Source organism: Nicotiana sylvestris, chromosome 7, assembly GCF_000393655.2.
Source record: "Nicotiana sylvestris chromosome 7, ASM39365v2, whole genome shotgun sequence".
NCBI lineage: Eukaryota > Viridiplantae > Streptophyta > Magnoliopsida > Solanales > Solanaceae > Nicotiana > Nicotiana sylvestris.
This window is the reverse complement of record NC_091063.1, coordinates 39,851,982-39,862,904: the sequence shown is the minus strand read 5'-3', so window position 1 is coordinate 39,862,904 and position 10,923 is coordinate 39,851,982.

Genomic DNA, 10,923 nt, shown 5'->3' with positions numbered 1-10,923 from the left:
AGAAGTCAGGCGTCCACCTGGAGAATGAGAATGAGAATTAAAAGAAGTCAAGCGTCCACCTGGAGAATGAGGATGAAGAATTGAAGAAGTCAGGCGTCCACCTGGAGAATGAGGACAAAGAAAAGAAGAAGTCAGGCGTCCACCTGGAGAATGAGGATGAGAATTGAAGAAGTCAGGCGTCCACCTGGAGAATGAGGATGAGAATTGAAGAAGTCAGGCGTCCACCTGGAGAATGAGGATGAAGAATTGAAGAAGTCAGGCGTCCACCTGGAGAATGAGGATGAAGAATTGAAGAAGCCAGGCGTCCACCTGGAGAATGAGGATGAAGAATTGAAGAAGTCAGGCGTCCACCTGGAGAATGAGGATGAAGAATTGAAGAAGTCAGGCGTCCACCTGGAGAATGAGGACAAAGAAAAGAAGAAGTCAGGCGTCCACCTGGAGAATGAGGATGAGAATTAAAGAAGTCAGGCGTCCACCTGGAGAATGAGGACAAAGAAAAGAAGAAGTCAGGCGTCCACCTGGAGAATGAGGATGAGAATTGAAGAAGTCAGGCATCCACCTGGAGAATGAGGATGAGAATTAAAGAAGTCAGGCGTCCACCTGGAGAATGAGGATGAGAATTGAAGGAGTCAGGCGTCCACCTGGAGAATGAGGATGAGAATTGAAGGAGTCAGGCGTCCACCTGGAGAATGAGGATGAGAATTAAAAGAAGTCAGGCGTCCACCTGGAGAATGAGGATGAAGAATTGAAGAAGTCAGGCGTCCACCTGGCGTCCACCTGGAGAATGAGGACAAAGAAAAGAAGAAGTCAGGCGTCCACCTGGAGAATGAGGATGAGAATTAAAGAAGTCAGGCGTCCACCTGGAGAATGAGGACAAAGAAAAGAAGAAGTCAGGCGTCCACCTGGAGAATGAGGATGAGAATTGAAGAAGTCAGGCGTCCACCTGGAGAATGAGGATGAGAATTAAAGAAGTCAGGCGTCCACCTGGAGAATGAGGATGAGAATTGAAGAAGTCAGGCGTCCACCTGGAGAATGAGGATGAGAATTGAAGGAGTCAGGCGTCCACCTGGAGAATGAGGATGAGAATTAAAAGAAGTCAGGCGTCCACCTGGAGAATGAGGATGAAGAATTGAAGAAGTCAGGCGTCCACCTGGAGAATGAGGACAAAGAAAAGAAGAAGTCAGGCGTCCACCTGGAGAATGAGGATGAGAATTGAAGAAGTCAGGCGTCCACCTGGAGAATGAGGATGAGAATTGAAGAAGTCAGGCGTCCACCTGGAGAATGAGGATGAAGAATTGAAGAAGTCAGGCGTCCACCTGGAGAATGAGGATGAGAATTAAAGAAGTCAGGCGTCCACCTGGAGAATGAGGATGAAGAATTGAAGAAGTCAGGCGTCCACCTGGCGTCCACCTGGAGAATGAGGACAAAGAAAAGAAGAAGTCAGGCGTCCACCTGGAGAATGAGGATGAGAATTAAAGAAGTCAGGCGTCCACCTGGAGAATGAGGACAAAGAAAAGAAGAAGTCAGGCGTCCACCTGGAGAATGAGGATGAGAATTGAAGAAGTCAGGCGTCCACCTGGAGAATGAGGATGAGAATTAAAGAAGTCAGGCGTCCACCTGGAGAATGAGGATGAGAATTGAAGAAGTCAGGCGTCCACCTGGAGAATGAGGATGAGAATTGAAGGAGTCAGGCGTCCACCTGGAGAATGAGGATGAGAATTAAAAGAAGTCAGGCGTCCACCTGGAGAATGAGGATGAAGAATTGAAGAAGTCAGGCGTCCACCTGGAGAATGAGGACAAAGAAAAGAAGAAGTCAGGCGTCCACCTGGAGAATGAGGATGAGAATTGAAGAAGTCAGGCGTCCACCTGGAGAATGAGGATGAGAATTGAAGAAGTCAGGCGTCCACCTGGAGAATGAGGATGAAGAATTGAAGAAGTCAGGCGTCCACCTGGAGAATGAGGATGAGAATTAAAAGAAGTCAGGCGTCCACCTGGAGAATGAGGATGAAGAATTGAAGAAGTCAGGCGTCCACCTGGAGAATGAGGATGAGAATTGAAGAAGTCAGGCGTCCACCTGGAGAATGAGGATGAGAATTGAAGAAGTCAGGCGTCCACCTGGAGAATGAGGATGAAGAATTGAAGAAGTCAGGCGTCCACCTGGAGAATGAGGATGAAAATTAAAGAAGTCAGGCGTCCACCTGGAGAATGAGGATGAGAATTAAAGAAGTCAGGCGTCCACCTGGAGAATGAGGATGAAGAAGTTAAAAAGAAGTCAGGCGTCCACCTGGAGAATGAGGATGAAGAAGTTAAAAGGAAGTCAGGCGTCCACCTGGAGAACGAGGATGAAGAAAGAAAAAGAAGTCAGGCGTCCACCTGGAGAACGAGGATGAAGAAGTTAAAAAAAAGAAGTCAGGCGTCCACCTGGAGAACGAGGATGAAGAAGTTAAAAAGAAGTAAGGGTGCCTGGAGAATGAGGATGAAGAAAGAAAAGAAACAGCCAAGGCACCCACCTGGGGAACGAGGGAATACAATTGAAGTGGTGAAATCAAAAGCCCGCTCATATGATAAAGGAGCACACTTAGAATCAATAAGGCAGAGGAGTCCAACAGAATCCCCAGCAAGAAACAACAAGAGTTCCAAAAGGAATACGGAATAAGCCAAATGCCCAAGAGTCACCAAGATATCAAGACAACAAGAAACGCAAGGGCATGATCTAGATAAGATTTTTATAATTCATGTACCATAGTCTAGTTTAGCTTTTTGTATTTCCTTTAAAGTAAGGTGTAATAAGGAGGTCAGCAAGCAGTAAAAACAGCACGAAGCAGCAGTAACATCACAGTCCCACGGTAGTCCCAGCTACCCAAAATTCCCGAACTACATTGACCTGATTCCTTTATAGCCAAGGATATGTAGGAAACCTTTGAAGCAGAGGTTCGGTCAAATCTTTCTAAAAATGCTTCCCACGGAGTATTCGAACGGGCAAAAAATCGCTCGTATCCGCTCACTTTATCTTTGCACGAAAACTCTTCGAGTTTCCGCACAAAGAGGGGCAGCTGTGAGCACGTGATTTTTGCCTTACGAAAAACTACTCCAAAATAAATCAAAAGATAAAATAAATTTCTTTTACTGTGTAATTTTTTGAATTTGTGTGGTGTTAAATACTTGTGTTATGTCCGTAAGTGTTTACATTGTCATAATAAAATGAAAAAAATAAAATAAAATACATATTGCATGCATATAGGATTTAACTATGCATTTAAAAGATAATTTAAATAAAATTACAAAAAAATATGCAATCGTTCTATTTTAAATATTCCACTGTATGATTGATGTTTTGTCTATGTGTTAAATAATTGTTATAGAGTAATTAATATATTTTTGTGAAGTTAAAATTATTTTATAGTTAATATTAAAAATTTAAATTAGAAAAAATGAAAATATATATATATATATATATACAAAATCGGACCTGGATTAAAATCCAGGCCCAAAACATTTTAACCCCCACAGCCCAATCCTTTAGCCCAGGTCCGGTCCAAACCAGACGAACCAAAACGACAGCGTTTGGTCGTGGCTTCTCAGAAACCGTTGGATCAAATCCAACCAACGGTCAAGATCTCACCCCTTTTACCCGTAACCAGTAACCCGATCCAGTGACCCGACTCAGCCGACCCTGGCATTAAACCAAACAACATCGTTTGGTTTAATGAATTGATCCTGGCCCTTCATCTTACTTGATCGGACGGACAATATCAATCCACCCTACCCCTATATAAGTCTCAAACCCTTACCCCGGCCCCTAACTGAACACCCCCCCCTCCTACACTGTTCATCATCGTCCCCCAAACCCCCACTCTTAACCCTAGCCGCCCCTGGATCCCACCGCCTGAAACCCGGCGGCATCAACGCCGCCGGTCACCAAAATAACACCATAGAATCCCCTGAACATCCTCTACACAGATCTAACATTGGTTTCCTTCGAATCAGGCCCCAACTCTTCGAATCTTAAATCGAAGGTTGGCCTGAAAACCTTATCCTTTCCAATGGCTTCCAAAATAACACCATAGTACCTCCTAGCATGCCTTGTTATGGATCTGAAGTTTGTTTGGCTCGAATCAGTTCCGAGCTTCTCGAATCTTCTTTTGAAGATTCGGACCAAACAAGAACTATCCCAACCTACTTCAAACTCACACCAGTTACCCCCCTGACCTCCCTCGTGCCTAGAACATCTTTGGTTTCCCTCGAATCTAACCAGAAATGAGTAAATCCCAAATCGAACTTTCAAGAACCCTAAAAATACCAGACTTTTGGATTCTGTCCAGATTGAATAAAGATTGAGGTTTAATCGACCTTAGTCGAAGTATTTTCAGTGGAAAATACTTCGACTAAGGTCTGTTTGATTTCAAACAAATCCGAAGCCAAGTTGAGTTCGAGTCTGATTAAAATTCAGAGGTACTTTTCTATTTCTGTTTGTGTATTCTGTATGTATTTTCGTTTGTTTAATAACTTGTTAATTTTTCATATTTTGTTTTGATTAATTCTGTCATTTCTGTCTCCTACCTATCTACTTGATCCGAATGTGAATTGTTTCTGTTGGTTGTGACTAATTACAATGTGTGTAATCGACTCGATTAAGTTCGTCGATTAGTTATATTACGAATTTTCATTTCTGAAAATGCTGACTGAAACAGTCTGGCTTCTATTGTTTTAGACTGATTATGGACAAATGTTGTAAATAGTCAACTGATTAATACTCGTCAATTAAATCATGTTTGTTTGTGAATCAGTGAATTCAAATGTATGCTGTATATGTTGTTTTCTGAACATTAAGTTCAGGACATTGTCAATATATTGACAATGCTCCTGTTTGTTTGATCTTAGTTCAAAAGCTGAGTTCAGTTGAATTATTAGGCTGAATTCAGTATAATGTTGTTATGATGTTAGTTCTGAATTCAAGTTCACAAAGGTTGGGTAAATACAATTGTATTAAGAGGTTAATCATTAGGAATTGGTTGATAGCTGCTAGACAAGTTTTAATTCAGATAACTTGTTAAAATCTAAGACAGCAATACCAGTAGAAAACAGTAGGTCGGGGACATTTCTGGGATAGAACAATGAGGATAACATGATAGCATAATGGGCTGAAAGTGAAAAGTTAGTGGCTATTATTTGAAGTGATAATGGGAAACAAAGGGTAATGGGGCTGTTTAAAATCAGGTTAGGATCATATAAAGTATTCAAAAGTAGTTTTAATGGAACTTTTCTGATTTTTTTAAAAAAAAAGAGAAAAGGTCCAGGTAGCACTAAAAGAAAGGGGGCATACCTGTATAAATATAGGGACAGATTTAAAAGGAAGGGATCAGTTTCAGAAAAAGAGATTTTTTAGGAGATTTTGGAAGAAGAAAAATCTGATTTAGGAGTTTTCAGTTAGACAGAGAAGAGAGTTTAGAGAGACTTCATAACAGATTTTGAAAGAGAATTTAAGAAAATACACCTAGAATGAGATAAAAGAGAAAAATCCAGCAGAAAAATCAGATTCTTCTTGGAATCTGAAGAGGAAGAGGAAAAAGAAAAACAGAAACAGATATAGAAACAGAAAAGAAAATCAGAAACATACTTTTCTTTGGATCTGTCCGGGTCTATTTGTTTGATATTACTTGGATTAAATCTGAAAGTTTTCCCAAAAATCCTGTTACTGTGCATCTGGGTTCCTCGGATCCTATTCTTGTTCAGACTTGCTGTGTTATCGGTACATTCTACTGATTTTGTTATTGCTGCTACTGCTGAAATTTACTCCTTCTACCTTCATTTTCAGGTACATGTCTTTTAAATTTTATGTTGGAAAGAGATTCAACATGACTAATCAATGAAGTTCGAATTGTAATTCTGTTTTCCATTTGTCCACGTTCATCAGTTTAAATTTCATTTTTTGTTTCATGTTAGTTAATTAGTAGTGAATTCAATTTGATAGCTATGAGTTAATTGTCTTACTTTGAAATTCGTATAAAGCTTTGTAATAATGTTAGCCCTTCATCTCATTAGTTTAGTCATGTTTGAACTGTCAAGGTAGGAAACATGACATAAAGATTGGCCATTAACTAGGCCTTGTGACGTTGTTAGTTGAATAAAGAATAGCGTGAAAATGTCAAAACCATATAGCTAGTTTATTCTGATAATCTGATTTAGTTGTGGAAGGAATGATATAAGTTGTACGTTCTTATGTGGCACTATAACAGGTATCTATAGAACCATTAGTGGATGGTAAGTGGAGTTGTTATGGCTCATTATGATGTTAAAGTGTTATGAATGTTTTAGACATACAAACTATGTCACATGTAAGGCAATATTATTAATCGATTTATAATTCTCTTTCTTATCAATTTGATGCCTATTTACCATCTTAAATAAGTAATTAGGCCTATTAGATTAAAAGCGAGTATATGAGAATGAAACGAGATGTACAAGCATAAATTGCCATACTTTATATCAATGGTAATTAGAAATAGAATTTGCACTAAGTAAATAATGAAAATTCTTGGAAAATATTTCCTTCCTTTATGAATCATTCCTGTTCAGTTTCATATGCAATTTATTCTTTGGCATATATATATATATATATATATATATATATATATATATATATATATATATATATATATGTCATATTTGAAAAAAAAATATAGTATTAATCATATTTTTATTCTGTTCTTTGAATTTGAATAGTTGGAATGAATATAATTTATACTCGGAAATTATAATCGACGGGCAACCTTTAATAGATTGCGAATTCTTTTCAAAGAATTTATAGGCCTCTAAAATGGGAGTTTTTCATGATTTTCACATAAAAAATATATGAATATATTAAACAATTTCTGGAAAGTCCCTAATACCATTACAAATATTTTGTGCAATTAGGGATGCGTTCGCGTACCCTGATTATATTTTAAAAGCAAATTCGGATTATGCGTACGCGCAATTTCGAGCGAATATTTAAGAAAAGGATTTTTCTAAAGGCGTTAAATTAATTTCATAAAAACCCGAGATGTGCGGTTCATTATTTAAGAAAAACAAAAATTCTTGATTCGACACAATTTCGAAAAAATGATTGTTTAATAAATATATTATCAAAAGTTATTGTGTACACGTACGCGTGACACAATTTCGCATTTTTAAATTTATAACACGAATATACGTACGCGTAATTCGATTCAAAGAAGAGTCCTTAATCACAATAAGTAAAAGCGGTAGAAAAATCACGTAACAAAAAGTATTTAATAAAAATCAAGATAATTAAGCCAATAATAAAAACAGTTAAGCGACCGTGCTAGAACCACGGAATTCGGAAATGCCTAACACCTTCTTCCGGATTAACAGAATTCCTTACTCAGGATTTCTGGTTCGCAGAATAATAAACAGAGTCATATTCTCCTCGATTCAGGGATTAAAATTGGTGACTTGGGACGCCTTAAAATTCCCAGGTGGCGACTCTTAAATAATTAAATAAATCTCGTTTCGACTGTCCTTTAATTGGAGAAAACTCCCCACGCGCCCCGCGGGCGCGGTAAAAAGGAGGTGCGATAATCACAACACATTCTCTTTTCAAATCCCTTCTTCCTCAACTAACACATTCATGTTCGAGCTAACGCTCCAAAAGTACACCAATCACAATTTTACCTCAACCGTTCACATTATATGAAACTCATCAAATAAACAAGGAGATTGTGTCACGTTATTCGAATTAAAAGCAATTAAGACTCACGGTCATGCTAGACTTCGGTGCATAGATAACCGTCACCATGCCTATACACCGTACTCCACATTAGCAAGTAGCAAATAACATCCTAATCCTATTCCCTCAAGCCAAAGTTAGAACAAACACTTACCTCGAATGCTCCAAACTCAACTCACGCTTCTAGTATAGCTTTACCTCTTGATTCCACCACCAATCCGCTCGAATCTAGTCATAAGTTACTTAATCACATTAATAATTACTAAATGAATCACTCCCCATGCATGAAAAATAAATTTTACAAGGTTTTTCCCAAAATGGTCAAAAACACCCCCGGACCCACGTGGTCGAAACTCGAGGTTCGGACCAAAGCCCGGTTACCCATTCTCCACGAATCCAATGATTTATTTTGAAATCGGACCTCAAATTGAGGTCCAACTTCTCAATTTGTAGAAAACCTAGGTTCTACCCAAAACACCCAATTTCCCCCATGAAAATCTTTGATTTGAATTTGAAATCATGTTAAAAGATGTCAAGGAATAAAGAAATTAAGTTAGAAATCACTTACCAATCGTTTTGGAGAAGAAAAGTTGTTTGGAAAATCGCCTCTTAGGTTTTGGGTTTTTGAAAAGTGGAAAAATGACTGAAAATCCCGAATATATATATTTTTGCTGGGGGCTGGCGCGGACCACGCAGAAATGTATCGCGGTCGCGCCAAGGGAGGGAAGAAGTGGGCTTTCTTTGAACCCACCCGGCGTGGACCGCACTGATTTGGTGCGCAGCCGCGCTGGTCGACCCTCTGAACCCCACCACGCGGACCGCACAGAAAAGCATCGCGGCCGCGTGGCTGCCAGCGCGGACCGCGCGGAAATGGCTGCGACCGCACTGGGGCCTGCAATATCTGAACCTGCATTTTTAATGTCTAAGACCTTTCGGGCCCCACTCAAAACTCACCCGAGCCCTCGGGGCTCCAAACCAAACATTCATATGATCGCTAATACACCTTACGAACTTACTCGTGCGATCAAATCGCCAAAATGACATCATATACATAGGATCAAGCCTCGAAACACATGATTTTCTTTCAACTTCCATAAAACTCAAATTCCCCATTTTAAGTTCGAAACACGTCATATGACGTCCGTTTTTAGCCATACTTTATAGATAGTGCTTAAAACATATTTAAGACTCGTACCGGGCGTCGAAACCAAAATACGAGCCTGATACCACAGTTTTCTGATCAATTTTCTTCTTCCTTTTCCTTAATTAATTTTAGAGAACAATTTCACACAAAAATTCATTTCTCGGGCTTGGGACCTCGGAATTTGATTCCGGGCACACGCCCAAGTCCCATATTTTTCTATGGACCCTTCGGGACCGTCGAATCACAGGTTCGGGTCCGTTTACCCAAAATGTTGACCGAAGTCAATATTATGCATATTAATATCAAAATTCATCAAATTTTTCACATAATTCGCATATTTCAACATAAAAGCTTTCCGGCTACGCGCCCGGACTGCGCACACAAATCGAGGCAACTAAAAGCGAGGTTTTCAAGGCCTCGGAAGCGCGGAACAAGGAAGAACTACGGTGATGACCCTTTGGGTCGTCACAATATGAGACACTCTTTTGGCCACTCAGACCTTGCATGCTTTTCAGGCTTTATTCCAGGCTCTTCATCTTCCGAGCCATTTCCTCTTGCTCGGGATTTTTAACAACCTTTTTTTGCTCCCCCGAGAGATCATATTGCGGAGGTTGAGTGAAAGAGTACGAAGTCACATATGTTATTTCTGATTGAAGCTGTGGACCCTGAAAGGTGAACATTTGAGGCGATGCCCTTGAAGCTGGTGCCTGGGGGTAAACCACAAAAGGCATGCTAGGATCATTCGAGGGCATTAGAGGGTTCCTGCATGGGATGAGCGGGTTGGGCACTGAGGCGTTGGTAACCTCACCTGACCTGGGGATCAACTCAGGGAACCTAGGGATTGCACTAGGTGGTTCCCTACCGTTAGACCAGGTGTCCCACATTTCCAATATGCGGAGACGCAACATCCTATTCTCTTCAGCAGCTGCTGATTCTGGTTGTGGAATAACCGGTGCTGGGCTATCCTTAGGATCGATGATTTGAAGATGGCTTTCAGAGGCCATATGAACCTTTCCTTTGGATCTTGTAAAGTAAGGATGAAAGCCAAATTACCAACAAAACCAACCACCTGAACAGAACCTGGTTAATTTGCACACCCAGCAACCTTGTTAGTTTTGAGACGCTTAACAGATAGGAAATCGCACATTTGGATGCAATGCACCTAAATAGTTAAACGTTTCTACCATGTGTTTGAACGGTTGCATGTTTCATCCGGCCTTAACTAATCATTTTCACTTTGTACCTCTTTTCTTCATTTCTGTTCCTCTCTAATCACTCTTGATTTTGATTTTGTTTCTGTCGCTCTTTTATTTTGGCACTCTCTTTTTTGTTTTTGTTTTTGCACTTTTTCTTTCTTTTTCACTCAATTTGTTTTCCTTCTTGTTTTTTTTTTCAGATTATTTTTCACTCAATTAATTTATCTTTATGATCGAATCCGATGGGGATTGCCTATGTATTATGACGCCGTATGAATTAGATCTTTGCGTAGTTCGGAAAGATTGGGAATGGAGTAAGTAAGCTAACTCTTTTTTTGTTTACTTTTATAAAACTTAAACCATGAAAGCTTTAAGCAAAAGGAAAACATATTTTTTTGTTTTTGTTATTTATTTATTTTTTTGGAATTTTCGAAAGAAATGCTTTAAAAGAAGAAAGGAAATATATATTTTTTTTTTGGATTTTTTATTTTGATTTTTTTTGGACTTTTTGAAAGAAAAACTTCTAAAAATTTCTTTTGTTTTGATTTGAACTTTGGGAATTTCAAAAGTAAAAAGAAAATATTTTTGTTGGAATATTCATTTGTTATCTCTTTTTCTAAAGAAGAAAGAAAATATTTTTGAATTTTGGATGTTGCCTCTTAATTTTCGAAAGAGGGGCTTTTAAGAAAATATTTTGGATTTCTGAGTTTTTTTTTAATTTACAAAAGTACCACTAAAGAAAAACAAAAATTATTTTTTTTTTACTTCAATTTTTCAATTTTTTTATGATATTTACGAAATAAAGACTTTTAAACAAGGAAAAGAATTTTTTTATTTTTTATTTTTTATTTTTT